This window comes from Leptinotarsa decemlineata, unplaced genomic scaffold, assembly GCF_025532065.1.
Source record: "Leptinotarsa decemlineata unplaced genomic scaffold, Ldec_3_MD MMD2_tig00026361_RagTag_RagTag, whole genome shotgun sequence".
NCBI lineage: Eukaryota > Metazoa > Arthropoda > Insecta > Coleoptera > Chrysomelidae > Leptinotarsa > Leptinotarsa decemlineata.
In genome coordinates, this window is record NW_027412704.1 from 3,841,986 (window position 1) to 3,859,026 (window position 17,041).

The following is a 17,041-nucleotide window of genomic DNA, read 5'->3' on the forward strand; positions in this document are numbered from 1 at the left end:
TGGCTTCTGATAATAATGACACAATAACAAAGTATCAGTTATTTTTATAAGAATGGAATACAAATCAATTCAATTAATTTATTTCATAAAAAAAAAACACCTCAAAGGTTCAACTTGGTTTTCTCCCCAGTCACAAGTGATTTTGTTGAAATTGAGGACACGTGTGAATCGTTCTATTCATTCCACGTCCAGTAGTAGGTAGTAGTAGTTTATTAATCACCAAATTACATGTATTTATGAAAGCATACAATACAAAAAATGGGTCATTAATATAGATAGAAGGAAAGATTTGTCAAAACGAGTCTTATTACTGAACTTAGGTATTGATGATTCACTTGAGTTTTTGGAAAACTTGTCTGCGAAACATCAATATTGAAATTCTTTCCGTTGAATATAGTCGAGATGTAATGTATTTTTTTGCTTTTCATTAATATTCATTTGAAATGAGCTGAATTATTTTGTTTGTTAAATTTCAGTGATACATGAATTAAATTGATTGTTGATTATTTTTATTCGGCGCTGACGTCGGGCGTATTTTTGTGGAACTACTTAACTGCATGTATGTATGGCGTTGGTCATAGTACGGTAATAATCCGTTCGACCGCAGCGACGAACAAAAATTATCAACAATCAATTTAATTCATGTATCACCTAAATGCAACAGTTAAAACAATTAATTTTCGCAAAATAACATTTACTAATACTTATTCCTTTGAAATGAGCTGAATTATTTTGTTTGTTGAATTTCAGTAATACATGAATTAAATTGATTGCTGATAATTTTTATTCGGCGCCACAGTTGAACGGCATTTTGTCGTACTATAAATGAACTAGCATGTTGCCATATGTTGAAGTTCTTGATAAATCCGCTCGATACCAGCGCCGAATTAAAATTATCAACAATCGTTTTAAATGTATCTTTCGAATACAACAAACTTTTTAAATGATCAAAAAATTTAATTCTTTGTCAGAAATTACCTTTTCAAAAAGATTGATGAAATAAAATGATACTTGCTTGAGAATGTTTTGCACAAAAGTTGTAATCAAATTTTAAATTAAATGCATTAAAGTGAATGTTGGAAATATTCAACACTTTCAATAAAATTGAAATATAACAACAGTCATATAAATAACTAACATTTCATTCAAAGGTCAAAATTATATGCGGAATGAAATTTTCGTTGAATTTACTCGAATAATACATTCCATTGACTGTTGAATAAAAATAATTGTTCATTGCTGTTCCATAGTATTTTGAGATATTTGGACAAAACATTTTAGTGCTCATATTTCTAAATAGTATGAAGGATATGGATACTTTTTTTCCTGAACAGTAGTGAATAATATTCGTAGTATACTACAATAAAGACACAGTAAATATAAAATCTAAAAGTATAAAATCTATATACGTGTAAATATGTAAACAAATGAATATATGAATGTTACAATAAAATACAAACTCGTTTTGAATTAATTATTCAAAATGCTAGGTAGGGATGAAAAATATATTTGAAAATTGAGAGATCTAGAATTTGTTCATAGTAATATTTTCAGTTGGCCATTTTATCAATGAAATCTGAAATAATTTCAACACATAGGTATTCCGTTTCCATATGATCTGGAGCAAGATTGAATAATTTGTGTCCAACATATGTAATTGATTTTTGTCCAACAGCTTTGTTCATTTTCGGTATATCTAGGTTACTCACACAATATCACAATATTGGAATATTTGTGCCGAAGAGAAACGAAAATTTTAATTATAGAGAATTTTGAGGAATCGTTTCTGTAGCGGTTGTACAGTTGTACTAAAGAAACCACCTTATCCTAGATTTCCATACATTAAGAGAGACTGAACTAACGAAAAATATATACTGCACAAATCATTGACACTCAGTATGTTTTCAAGTGTTCGAAAAACATACAAGAGGGCTCTGAGTCTTTTACAAAGATAGTATATATGTATTTTCCAATGTGTATTTTAAGATACTTTACTGAACTGGATTTTTGAAGAGTTATGTTCTTATTTCTACTAGTTGAATGAGTATTGATGTTTTGTGCTTTGGGAAAATCATGACTGTTACTACAGAATGAAATGAAACATGTTTCACCAATATTTATTGTCGGTAAACTATCATCAAGCCAATTTACTATAGTGTCAATATCGTTTCTTTTATGGGGTATAACATCTTCTAAAGTTGTTCCATCAATTATTAGAAATGTATCATCAGCATATGAGGCTACTTTTCCAGAAATATCAATGGATAACATATCATTCAAATATAATAAAAACAGGATTGGCCCTAAAACAGTGCCCTGGGGAATTTCGTGTTTAGTTTCTAATGGGCCGTTCAGTACGCCGTCTATTTCAACCATTTGTACTCATTCATTGAGGTAGTTTCTGATTAGATCATTCACCAGACCTCTGATACCAAGATTATTTAATTTCGACAGTAATTTCTCATGACTAATGGTACCGAAGGCCTTGACCAAATCGATAAATACTCCCAGACATGGTCGTTTTTTATCTTAATGTTCATAGATTTGTGTGACTAAGTTAACTATGATATCAGAGGTTTATCTTCCATTTTGGAAACCAAATTGGAAATCTGAAATTATATGATGTCTATCTGTTAAAGTCATTAAATGTTTTCTGAGGATTTTTTCGAACATTTTCGCCAGATTTCCTACTCTGTTTTATGCGCCCGACTTGAATACGGTTTAACAATTGTTACTTTGAGGTTCGAGGGCATATGCCAGTGGCAAAAATAGGGTTTATCAAAATATATAAAGGTTTTGCTATATTATGTTGTTTTTCAATTCAAATATATATTATTGCCTGAAGAATAAATTCTTATTGACAGAGCCTTGTGCGAAATGTAAATAACATATAAATGAAATCACAAAAGTAAAATCACTAAAAGTAAGTGATAACATGAACTGAAAAGAGACATGTAAATAACATAACCTAATACAAACGTTCAAGATATAAGAACATGGTCAATAAAATTAAATGAATTAATTCAAACTAAATTGAATCAAATCAATAAAATACCGTAGATATTACAGTTAGTCATACTCAATTAAAATTATCATCGTAGGATTCTGCTAAGCTCTAATGAGGTCTCAGAGAAAGCAAGTCTTTCACCTCTTTCTTAAAAGCGCTAAGGTCATTTATGGTTCTTATAGCTCGAGACCGTTGTTAATAAAGGAATAACTAGGGTCGAAGAAGGCTGCGGCAATTTAAAACTGAATCTTTGTCTGGTTTGATACATTGGCTCGTCCAAGTTGTTAAACAAGTTGATATTTTTAAAGAGAAAACAGATTGTCTCATATATAAATAAGGAGACCACAGTCAGGACTCTGTTAGAGGCAAAAAGAGGCCTACAAGAGTCCCTAAACAAAATTGTCGAATTTTGGATGATACCAATCCGCATGAGATCCAAGAGCGTCCAATGCATCCCGAAAAAGTCACTGTTTGTTATGGATTTTGTGCTGAGGGCGTCATGAGTTCATATTTCTTTGAGAACGACGTTCGCCAGGCCATCACTGTCAACGACGAGCACTATAGGTCGGTGAGAACCAACTTTTTTTGGCCTAAATTGATTGGTCTAGACACCAACAACATGTGATTTCAATAGGACAGCGCTATGTGCCACACAGCTCATGTCACATTGGATATTCTGCACGAGCATTTGACCCCGTCAGTCTTTTGCTTGTGCCATCGGTAAAATGCCTGATTTATGTGCCAGAGTAATGATAAATTGAGGGTTTCGGATGCCCTCCACCCAGAGAAACCGGGGCGGACATATGACGCTTTGTTTTATTCAAATTTAAAAATAGGAAGCGCCTAATGCAAGACCCTTTATTTTAATAGACCTCTTTAGAGTAATGGAAAATGAAGTTGAATTCCAAACATTTTCCAAAAATCATTTCATCACCCTCAATAACTAAATACTACCATTAGGTGTTTCAGACGTCCTGCTTTCAGCATCAAACTGGTCATCAGAGCGTTGCAGTGAAATCAATACAGGAACAAACATGGATTTTATAAAAACTGAGCTCATTGTGAAAAGTTATAAGTATCTCATCGTACAACGTCCAGTTATCCTAACTATGACCCCTGCACAGTTGATCAATTTTCCAAAAGATATTGCACAATCAGTGAAAAACGATGTCTGCATATCCCTATTTTGCTACGATCAATTCCATTAAGGTGAGTTATATGGGTGTACGGGCAGAGAGTTCATACGGAACCAAAGCCGTGGTTTTCAGCCGGATATTACGTTTCGAGCGATAACTCGGTTAGGAACAATATTGAATATGTTCGTGACGTGAATGACTATCAAGCCGGGGTTCATTATATGTGGTGATGATAATTCAATGCAGCAACGCAGCTGGCATATGTTCTAGAACGTCCAGTGAAAACATTCAATATGTAGTGGGATTATGTTCAACTGTTGGAGATAATTTTTCGAAGAAACTCTAAGCTACCTTTCAGTGTTTATGTTCGGTGGATTTTTTCATAGGATATGAACAATATCAATCAATAAACGCAATCATTCAAATTTTCTTTCACTATAGTTGAACTTATTCGCATAAAATGCCAAATTAACATATTTATTTATTTTCTTACAAGTAATATTGCATTTTGACTGTTTTTTCCAAATTAATTTGTTTTATAAGAATCAGTCTTTTATTTAAACTTCGTAACTATCTATTGTTATATAAAAGACATTGTAGAATACTTTGTACTATGTTGTTTCAATATCCAAATTAGAAAAACAATAATAGTGTAATAGTAAGAGCGTTGTTTTTTTCCTGCACAAGGTCCTATCTTGATAGAAACGAATCTACATCTTCAGTATTCTTCTTTAAGTACCTGCCTTTAAGCCTGTGGAGTTTTACTTATATCCACTGTGATTTTGGGTTCGAAATTTTTCCCCTATGTTCAAGATATACTCACAGAAGCCCAAAATGTACACTTGACTGATACATTAGAATATTGTAACTTGAACAATTTTCATTGAGTCGTATTCCTAACCCTTCATGCTTAGATTTGAAACAGGTAACGCTACATTGCCCCATAAATAACGATTTATTTTACAACCGACAACACCGAACCTGTCAAGCTTGCGCTGGCGACGTATCACCTCGATATCATCTCCATCTCTCTTTGGATCAATTACGTCACACGTGCCTCTGTCACTCTTACAAACACACAACTTTTTATGAAACATCAATTATTTCCCAAATCTAAGAATATTTCCCTGTCTTCCACATGAAAATGACGTCACAATTCCCTTGAAATTCTACGGAAATCAAAAAATGAGATTGAGTATAGAAAATGACTCAATTTCGGTCCCGGCAAAACAACCGCTATAAATATTAACAATTCGCATTTAGTTCCAATACCCCACGTTGGTGTCGAGGCTAAGTATAAAGCCTACCAAAGCCTACCTAACTGGTATGTGCCAAGGGGGCCTGAGGGGTGAGGCGGAATCCCAAGGGGGGCTACGCTCTTTGAATCTCTCCGATACTCATTCCACGTTTCTCTCTCCCACTCCCACTCCGAAACACACCTACTTCGAGTTGGGTGTTCCACAAGGTTCCGATCGGATGTCATAAAAATTGTATGAAATTTAGCGCTATAACAAAATACACGGGATTTTGGTACAGAACATAAATTATTCATCTACTACCACATGGGCTGCTCCATATTTATTTGCATATATTTTTGTTTCTTTATGAATATATGTTGAATAATTATTGGCAAATAAATATATTATTATTAACTTCTCCGTAAGTTTAACCCTTCCAGTAAAACATTGTTATTTCAGCGATGGCGTCGAATGTAATTGTACTCTCAAAATATTGTTATAAACTCAGACTTATCGTTGCTGCATCGTAACAACCCCAGGAAAAAATAATAAGATCACGTTATCATCATTCGCCGGTTTCCAGCCAATAACCAATATAAATTCAAATTTTCTGGTTGCTCGTTTATATATGCGGAATGCGGGTGGATTTAAGAGCTTCTTTTTGGGTAGTAAAAGCTACTGAAAGTAGCTGAGAGGTATAAATTTATTTTAGTATTGCGTCACTAAGTATTGAAGCGATGGATTTGAATTGGAGTAAGGGCAGATGAGATATATCCTATATGCATTTTCATTGAAGCGTATTTCATTCAATGGTAATGAGAAAACGGAGATGGTTATGATGACTTACGTAAGAGATGTAGGTCGAGATTCGAAATGATTCTTTTTTCTTTCGATAATTCCACAATTTCTCACACTGTTCTCTCCTACTGTTAAGCGTAGGTTTTCCTGGTCACCGCCAGATATTTCTTCGGTGCCAGCTTCCCAGGGTCGCCCACGGTGATCGGTGGTGTCACTGGGTCCTAACATTCTTATAATCCAGTCATTTAAGCTTAAATTAAGTAAGAATCTCGGAATTCGAGATACCCAGCTGTAAGTCTGTAAATACTTGTATATTGACACCCTAAAAGTTGTCTCAAAACCTACATATGATAGGGTGTAAGCAACTATTAAATTTCAAGGTCAAAGGTCACAAAAATCGGTTTTTTGCGCTTTTTTTTGGAAATATCTCATTTCCTATGGGTTTTTTGCTATTTGTATTCATTATCAATATTGTAGAATACAAAATTCTCTACAAATTTTGTTTGAAAAAATTTTTTATACGGTGAACCCTTTTCGAGATAGAGGGCGGAGAGCACCCGGTCACACCATCACTTCAGGTCAACCGGTGCCTCCGGTCGAAAACGCGACATATATAGTTGATGAACTATCGATAAATCAATGATTATAAATATTTGTCAATTTTTATTAACTATTATATTATATTTTATCATTTTCTTCATGCATTAAATCTATATCTTTTTGAGAAACTGACAAATTTGGATGAACTAGCTGCAGCATTTGAGGAAGAAAATTGTTCGGCCCAAAGATTATTAGAGAGTGGAACTCAAACCTTATTGGCAGTCCATAATGCTCCGAAATCTGTGAAAAGTCTCGATCATCTTCGTTATATGCATTACGTCAAGTCTACAAAACTCAATAAACCTGTGCAGTTTTCAAATATTCCACCAACTAGTGCAGCTGCTCATCAACATTTCAACCGTGTATATTATCAAGTTCAAACTTGGTTAGGACATGATTTGGAACCCCAGGTATGGGGTTGGGCAATGCGAAACGATTTTATGGAGCCTATCATGACAATTTTACCACCTGCTCCAGAAGATTTGCTAAATACAATTTTCTGCAACTGCAAGAGTGGTTGTGGTTCGCGATGCGGATGCAGGAAAGCGGGCTTGCAATGCTCTTTAGCTTGTGGCCAATGTAATGGGCAAGCTTGTCTCAATGCTCTACCATATCAGAGCGACATTAACGAAGATGGAACCTTTGACCCCGAAATCATGGAAGAACTTGAGACAAATGTCGTTGAAGACGATAATGAAGACCAGTTTGAAATTTACCAGCAGCCAGAAGGCGACGATGAAGAGGAAGAAGATGATTAAAATTATAAATTGTAGTTTTTGTACCCTTTATTCCATTTCTTTACTTTCAATAAAAATAAATGTATTCAATGATATTTTTTAATAAAAAGATTAATTCATAATTTATTTGTTTTTTTTTTTCATCATGTAAGAAGTTATAAATATTAATTAGGTTAAAATTCAAATATAATTCCTATATTTTCATTAACAATTCTGCAATTACATGGTCAGGTAAGTGTTGTTAAATAAATTAATACTGAATAAAAAGTGGATAAGTTAGGAAAAAATTGATAAAATATGATATAATAGTTAATGAAAATTGACAAATATTTATAATCATTGATTTATCGATAGTTCATCAACTATATATGGCGCGTTTTCGACCGGAGGCACCGGTTGACCTGAAGTGATGCTGTGACCGCGTGCTCTCCGCCCTCTATCTCGAAAACGGTTCACCGTATAAAAAATTTTTTTAAACAAAATTTGTAGAGAATTTTGTATTCTACAATATTGATAATGAATACAAATAGCAAAAAATCCATAGGAAATGAGATATTTCCAAAAAAGCGCAAAAAACCGATTTTTGTGACCTTTGACCTTGAAATTTATTAGTTGCTTACACCCTACCATATGTAGGTTTTGAGACAACTTTTAGGGTGTCAATATACAAATATTTACAGACTTACAGCTGGGTATCTTGAATTCCGAGGTGAACTTACTATAATGACTGGACTATTAGTCCAGCCGCTTTCTTGGCTGAAGAGTTGGCAATGCGATTACCTACACTCCTTTCGTGCCCTTTATCCCACCTCAGGATAATGTTATTATCTACCGAGGCTGACAGTTGAAAGGAATTTTACAATATATTCGTTCGAGATTAAGGCTTTAGATAATAAACTCATTGACAGCTTATAATTGAAACAAATGGTCGTTGATTCACGGATATAACTAGATTCATTACCAACCCACAAACTGTTGAACAATAAATTTACTGAAAATATAATTTTTGTTTCAATTTTACAGAGAATTTGGAGAGAAAATTCATTGACTTTGGCTCATATTTATCAGAGTAAATGTTACATACCTCATCTTTTTTCAAAATTTCTTAAGGAAGTGGCCGCCATTAATTTAGAATACACGTGTCAAACACGCTATGATTAGTTTAATATGGAGGGAATAGAAAAATATAATTTTTCACTTTCTGTTCCTCACTTGACGTTTTTGTTCGAGTCAGAGTTTCATAAGTCATTCAGATACTGAATTCAGAACCTATTCAGAAAAACCTTGCAACTGAGATATCACATTTAAATAAAGTGTTTGTTGTTGTAGACGTGTTGATGTTGTGTTGATGGTCAAGGTTATTCGTTGATTCTATTTTTAGTTTTTGGTTGTTTCATTTTTGATGAAACCCGTTTCATTTCAAATTTTGTGTTATGGTTGAAATCAATTTGGCTGTATTAGGTTTATGAAATGACAATATTCAACAAAGACATCCAAACAAACTATCCATAAACGTCCATTCCCGAAATTGATTCTCGTTATTCTCTTTCAACCTCCAAACAGAAATAATTACCAGTTGGACAGTTGGCCAACCACAAATTTCAGTAATAACGTGTCGTATTAGATAAAACAGAGCGCAATGTGTTCCTCGAAAAATCAAGTTTCGAAAAAGAAGCTACATCGAATCCTATGTCTATACGTACGTTTTCTCCATCTTGAGGGATTTTCATCTATCAACGAATTCGAGCCGTCAAAGAGATAGAAACTCGAGAGAAGCTTTAATATTTTCTCGAAAGCTGAATTCAAGAATTTCAGAGGGAAGCAAAATGTCTTATATCTTTGACGAAATGTAAGTGAACGTCTTTCAATTACTCCAGATTTGACAACCCAAACAGAATATTCCTCATGCACTTGAATTACTACTCGGTGAATTCAACAGACTTTGATGGTTATGAATTATTTGAGAACTATTTCAAATGGCACTCGTTGAATAGATCAAGTAGCATGTTTCAATCCAGATCCATAGTTCAGAATTCACCTACAGATATAGCTGGTGATTTCAGGACAGTGTACAGCATATAAGTCTCAAAATCCCCCTCAGTTGGATATAATCCAACGCCCTGCAAGGTATTAGCCAGGGGAGTAGTTGTTTTCTGATAGGTGTCAGTCCATTAACCTACAGTGTAGGTAATTCGCGATTGGCCTGAACGAATTGTTCTTTTAGATAATTTAAGGAATGGTGTACTACTAGGAACAGTGATAGACCCCTGGTTGTTTGATATGTACCTAAACAACTTGTTCTGTAAAAACTGAATGAAGTGTGATCAGCAGTTTATACTGCCTTTTATATAAAAATAATACTTGGACAATTTTGAAAAATAAATTTCAAATAGTGAATCGACTCTTTATTTCATTATTTGGATTTGATCAGTTTTGGGCATGAAGTTGTGTGGCATCGAAGTTCGATCCACAATTTCTGAATTTTGATAAAAAAATCCGATGCATGAGCATCGCTCAGGAATTGTTGAATGTCATATCTGGTGACAAATGATGAGTATAAGGTTATCAAATCAAAATATGCTTTATTACCTAAAACTTGAACATCTTATTGGTAAAGTCTAGTAAAGTAAAACGTGTATATGGGACATTGAATTGACAAAAATAAAGAATATTGAGCCCAACTGAACAGATACAAATATAAGTACATGAATATATGAACATTGAGTAGATGTAAATATATAATGCTACGTAATGAACATTGATATTTCGTGTTGATTTCAATAACTTGTTCACACAAAGCTTCATACCAGTTACTCGATAAAACCTTGGTAGAATTTGTCCACACTACAATAGGGCCTCCCAACAAGGAATTCTTTTACTTTTTTTCTGAATTTCTTTTCATCATATATTCACCGAAAGGTGATTAAATAACTTCTTGCTATTGAAAATAATAGAATTTTGTGTAAGACCTAGAGTAGGTGTTGGAAGGGAAATGAAGTAAGACTGAGGTGTACTATAAGTTGAAGTGATATTAAACTGATTTTTATATTTTTTGTGGATAAGGCACACTGTTTCCAAAATGAAAAGACCTACCAAGGTCAGAATTTTTTGCTTCACAAATAATGGGCGGCATGAATCTCTGTAGCTAGCCTTGCATAAATATCTGATGGATCTTTTTTGTAGAGATAATACCATATTGAAACGAAATTGTGCACACTTTCCTCAGAAACAAATTCCATAACGTAAATAGAACTCAATTTGTGCAAAATAAACTGATCTTGTAATAGTAGTGTCTATCTCTCTTGCAAAAACTACCACTGCATGACATCCTGCTGCTAGTTTTTTACATAAGTAGTCGAAATGGAATTCAAATTTTAGATTTTCATCAATGAAGAGCCCTAAAAATTTGTTTTTCTACAAATTTTCTATTTTTACATTTCCCAAGGTGGTATTGCTATGCCAAAGGATAGTGGTGTGGTCAGCAGAACATGTAAATTCACCACTTATGTCAACATGGATTAAGTCATTGACATAAATGGAAACAACACCGGTCCCAAAACGGAACCTTGTGGGACCCCACTGCAAATGAAACGTTCCTCTGATGAAATTTCATCTAATAGAACATTCTGCCGCCGATGATAAAGTAATGCAGATCCTCTAAATCCGTAAACTTCTAGCTTGCGAAAAAGAAGTATGTGGCCTACACAATCGAAGATCTTGGTTAGGTAACAAAACATGGCCGCCGCAGATTTTCTTTCATTAAGATTGGTGTACAGGTTTTCCAGGAGTGAAAATATGATGTCTTGTGTACCTTTTGAAGACTGAAAGCCAAACTGGAATAAATTTATTATATTGTTTTTCTCGAGTAAGGATATTACTCGTTTTTTCACCAATTTTTCTATAATAATAATATTTATTCAATTGTTATATTTTTATTTGTAGTTTATTTCACTATTATTTCATTTCTTGAATGAATAATAATATTTATTCAATTGTTATATTTTTATTCGTAGTTTATTTCACTATTATTTCATTTCAGCCAAATATTATTATTTATTCAATTGTTATATTTTTACTTGTAGTTTATTTCACTATTATTTCATTTCAGGTTTATTTTGCTTAATATAATTGTTATTTCTTCTTTTTTAGTTGTTTCAGGGATTTCAAATCATTTTATATAGTAGACAATGGAAGTCTAGTGAAATTCATCATGTAACATTGTCAATCACCTTAAAACTCATCGAAGATTCATTTTTATTATATTATAGCACTATATTGTATTCTATTCACAAGTTGTAATTCATTTTTGTACGTATGATACTTACAGACGAAACGTTTGCTACTTCAAGTTCCATTCGATCACGGTCTACTATCTGTCATCAACGCCTCTGTTATTATTGTTACTATTTCTGATTAGTTATATTTGTGTGCTTCTGAAAAACTCATCATTTTTCACCACTAGATAATAATAATAATACTTATTATTATTACAATAGTTTTTGTTCTGTCAAAATGCTTCTGAGGTTTCTAAAAAGGAATTTGATTTGTTCATCACCATGGATGTTGCAACCATGGATGCAAGTCAGACATGCATCCATGGTTATTTCCAGCAATGCTGTATCGTCTGAACTGTTAAGTGTTTGATCATTAAATTGAATTTGAACTTTTTGCACTGTCTTTGACGGTTGTGGAATCTCACCAACTGAGTTTTTTCAGCATTGAGGTACAATAAATTGTTTCCGCACCAATTCATAACTGACTTCAAAGTACTTTCACACTTCTCGAACAGAAGATGATCCACTTTATTGGACAAGGATGTGCCATCAGCGTACAACGTTATTTTGAAGTGAAATTGACAGATGAAACTTTCCAGATGGCGCCCAGTCGCACTGTATAAAGAAGGAATAATATCGGACCTAGCACAGAATCAAAGGTAGTAGTGGTACACTCACTTTGATATTTCAAGCTAACAAACTGCTCTCTATTCTTCAGAAACAATAAAGTCCAGTAATAGGCAACACCTCGTATACCACATGAAAAGAGGCGATTTGAAAACGAAACTGAGAAATGAACTTCTGCAAAAAAGTTTCAAACAAGTGAATTTTCATACGTGAAAGCACCATTTTTAACACTTTCCTTCATAATTGGTTTCAACAATTTTTCGATTGTATTTTATACTAAAGACTTTTCACCAATACCAAATCTAAATATGGAATCTATTGTAATTTTTATTGACCACTGATGTTAACAGACTGTTAACAGGAAATGGATTTTGGCACTAATGCAGAACCAGTAGTTTTTAGTAGCACTCTCCAAAGTTGATCCTAATCTTAGTTCCAACTATAGAGATATATGGGACATACAAAGCATAACATTCAACGTACAGCCTGTGAGTAATAAGTTTTCGTGAAAAAATATTATTCTTCAAAAGTTTTACTCCAGGTCAATTTGAAATCGACAAGTATATTTAATTCACCCTGTATATACTGATACACCTGTATATCGAATCTTCCACTTTTCCTACCGAAATAGGCCAGCCCCTAGAAGGTTACCACCAATCAATAAACCCTCCCTCACTCACCGATCTACTTCATTTCGAGAAAACCAAAAACAAGCAACGGTTTCGATATCCAAGCACCAGGAGTTCCTCAGAAATTCTGACGAAACCGATCGCAGATTTCCGCTGCAGGAACGAAACACGCGCCGATCCGAACGAAAGACGGGAAAATACTGGCCAGGATCAAAGCAGGAGTATGGCAGGATCCTCCCCGCCGGACCGGAGGACGAGAATAGTCCCAGAGGCAATAGGGTTGGGTTTGTGGCTGATGCTATTCTCGGTCGAGGACTGGTCTGATGTCAATTGCGTCGAGATGCTGACACTACAATAATCTGAACTCGTCTGGAAAATTGGATGTTTGGATGGAATCTGAAGATGTATTTACTGGAGAGGACGTCATAGGGACGATTGAAGAAGATGCCGTTTGCAACAAATGAATAGAAATATGATGAAAGTGTGGTGTTCAATACTGAAGGTTCAGCCGCTCATAATAAGAAGGACTTTCAATCAGAGATATCAACAGAAACGTCCTTGTTAATTATTTGAAAGTGGCTGACATTGCTTCATGGTTTACTTTACTATTTTGGACTGCCATTGTCTGATTCTAATATGGTTCGAAATATATGAAAGATCAAATAAAATTAGAATGAATACCTGAAATATCAACTATAATTATCAATTATAATTAAACTCCTACACATATCAATTCAGAAATCTCAAACTCGTCCTTAATGAGGAACAACTCCTAAAATTATATTATGCTCAAATTGATTCCAGATTAAGATACGGGGTGCGCTTCTGGGGCCTATCCACCTCATCATCAGATATTTTCATTGCGCAGAAGCTATAGTTGGAGTTTCAAAACGCTCATCCTATAAAGATCACTTCAAGAATCTAAAAATCCTTACGCTTCCATCACTGTTGATTTTCGAATTCTGCATGTACGTAAAAAAATTGTTGTAGCTTCACACCGAACAACTCCAGATACGAATACAGAACACGCCAACAAGACCATTTTTATATTCCTTTCAGTTGTACAGAAATTCATTATAATTTTACTGGAGCAATGGCTCCCCGGAATCACAATTCATTATCCGACGAAATAAAAAAGTGTGGAACACTCTATTGTTTCAAAAACAAATTGAAGGACTTCCTAGTGATCCTTAACTTAACCGTTACGAAAAATAACAATAAACATGAATTTGCAATTTTCCACAAACCATCGTACACGGCATTATCATACATAATTCCTTCACACACCCTTATCAGCATAAAGTTGCTGCATTCAATAGTATGCTTCACTATTTCACTTCATTATTTAATATTCCACTGTCTGATAGTGATTTCCAGAGAGAGCTGAGTTTGATCGAACAAATCGCGATTAATAACGGGTATAAGGTAGATATTATAGACTCCATACTTTCCGAAAAACTACAAAAGCAAGCCATGGACCTGGTCTACCCATATTCAAGATGCGATAACGTCAGTTATAGGACATTGGCATATTTGGGCGAACCAACCAAGAATATTGCCCGTTTTTTAAAGAAAGAAGGCGTAAACGTAGCTTACAGAACGAATAATAATCTAAGAAAATTTATTAAAACCAAAACTTCGGTGTCGGTCGCTGCATATTGAGATGTCTTCAGTGATTTGCAGGCTATCATAAGAAGAAGCACTTCTCTTATCAATATGTATGGGTAGAAAAAATGTTTTTTTAAAGTTAATTGTTAAAAGTCTATAGATGAAAAAGACTTGAATATTACGGATATCGCTTTCTGCTTGAATTTTAAGTGATAGCCAGTCTTCATGACTGTAGAAAATTGCAGTATCATCCGCATAAGTAATAATTGAACCACTTGTGTTTATTCTGAATAGATCATTCAAATATATATATTGAACAGAAGTGGTCCCAAAACAGTTCCTTGGGGTACACTATATTCTATTCTTTGAAAATTGCTCCTAACTATTTTCAGTTCACCACATTGAAATCTGTTGGAAAGATAACTTTCGAATAATTTCAAGGCCACTCCCCTTATGCCGATGTTTTCCAAGCATTCCAGAAGCAGAAGCAGAAATTTGGGAAACTAACCTGAAATGCCATCGGAAAACGAATCCACATGTTTCTAGAAATGATATGAAATCTAGAAAGGCTAATGCAGTCATGGAAAATAATTCCATGAAAATCAAAAAATAGATAGATAAGTACTCTTTGTTAATTCCCATATTGATTTCAATTCAAGAGCCACCGGTAGATAGCTGTTTCAGCCTATTGGGCATCGTCGGTACTGGGCAGGCGGTCCTCGATTGAAGACAAAATGTTTCAAACAGCTGTCTAGCGGTGGCTCTCAAATTGAAATCAATATGGAAATGATCAAAAAGTACTTATCTATTAATTTTTTGATTTTCATGGAATTATTTTTCAACAGCTTGACTGCATTAACCTTTCTAGATTTCATGTCATTTCTAGAAACATGTGGATTCGTTTTCCGATGGCATTTCAGGTTAGCTTCCCAAATTTCTGCTACCGCAGTTGTCGGTTGATTGGTCAAACCACCAACACTGACATAATTTGACTTGGGTGTCACACCAATAGGTGGTTCCACTTATGTTTCGCTTGCGTTTACGCAGCTATTTTTATCAAGTACTTCTTGGTTTTTTCTCATTTTGTCTTCAATATATATATATATATATATATATATATATATATATATATATATATATATATATATATATATATATATATATAGTGTCGTTAAAAATATTTTTAATGAATATAAAATTAAATTGATGGATGCAGCCGCTACTATATCATGAAAAATGAGAATCAAAACCCCCATGTTTTTATACCACTTTTATTTGTAACTAACGTTATTGCAGTTTCATCTTACAAGGACATATTCCTTCGAATATGTCCTTGTAAGATGAACATATGGACAATAAACGTCTGAATATGTCTTTGTAGGACGAAACTGCAGTAACGCGAGTTACAAATAAAAGTGATATAAAACATAGAAATTTCAATTCTCATTTTTGATGAATAGAAAATTATCAATTACCTTTTGTTCAAAAATTATACGATGAACAAATACTGCTACGAAAATAAAATTCAATTGCTGTTCCTCTCTGAAATTCCCATTTGAGATAATTCCGTTACAGATCTTTACCACCCCTCGTGGCTTTTGTTTACGGCGATGTCTCTGCTGCCCCAACCCCTATTTGTCTTTGAAAACTTCTGGGCTCAAATAAGATTTCCACAAGAATTCTTACAGCTCTTGTATCGTTCATATAAATCTTGAGGATAACTTCTGACAATATGATCGTCATATTTCAAGTGTAATCTTATCTGAAGAATTTATCCTGTGAGAAGTGGCCGCAGTAATGGAATGTGCTTGTACCATACCTACGCCAGGATAAAGTTGTGAGGGAGTTAGAAGTTTATCCAAGGAAGTTATTCAGTTTGAGACAGTGCTTGGAATATATTGGCTAGGTGAGAAACTGATTCAACGCTCTCATCAAACTCTGATAATAATAAAATATTCATTGAGAGTTATTTCTGAGAAAATATGGATAAGTTACTACGTATATTACAGTTATTTTTCACAAAAAAAATCAATTCATCAGCAATTTGTCGTATTTGATAATTTTCCCCATCAAAACAAGAGCTGAGAATTTATACAGATACTTATGGCGGAAAGTGAAAATACCGGAAAAAATACAAGGTTGTTTCAGAAGTTTTTAATTTTTTTTAAAGACAAAGCACAAGCACTACATAAGAAATCTTAAGGCGCTCTTAGAGCGGTGTGCGAAAGTGAAGATTCACACTTCACATGCTTAGGGGCGGAGCTCCATAGCATGAGAACAATACTACTCCAAAGAAAGTCCAATCTGAGCTTCATGAAGCACCAAAAGTTGCTCAGGTGTGTACACAATTGTAATTCCAGCGACGTGATTGTGCCAAGACATAACGG

General features: G+C 34.1%; 1 protein-coding gene across 1 annotated transcript in view; it reads right to left on the reverse strand.

Moving 5' to 3' along the window:
- kairos overlaps positions 1-13,307 on the reverse strand; it is a 56,817-nt gene extending 43,510 nt beyond the window's left edge. The window contains exon 1 of the mRNA XM_023157047.2: positions 13,098-13,307. The gene's annotated coding sequence lies outside the window, so the exon portion shown is untranslated. The remainder of the gene's footprint in view (positions 1-13,097) is intronic.
- Positions 13,308-17,041: the final 3,734 nt, after the last annotated feature.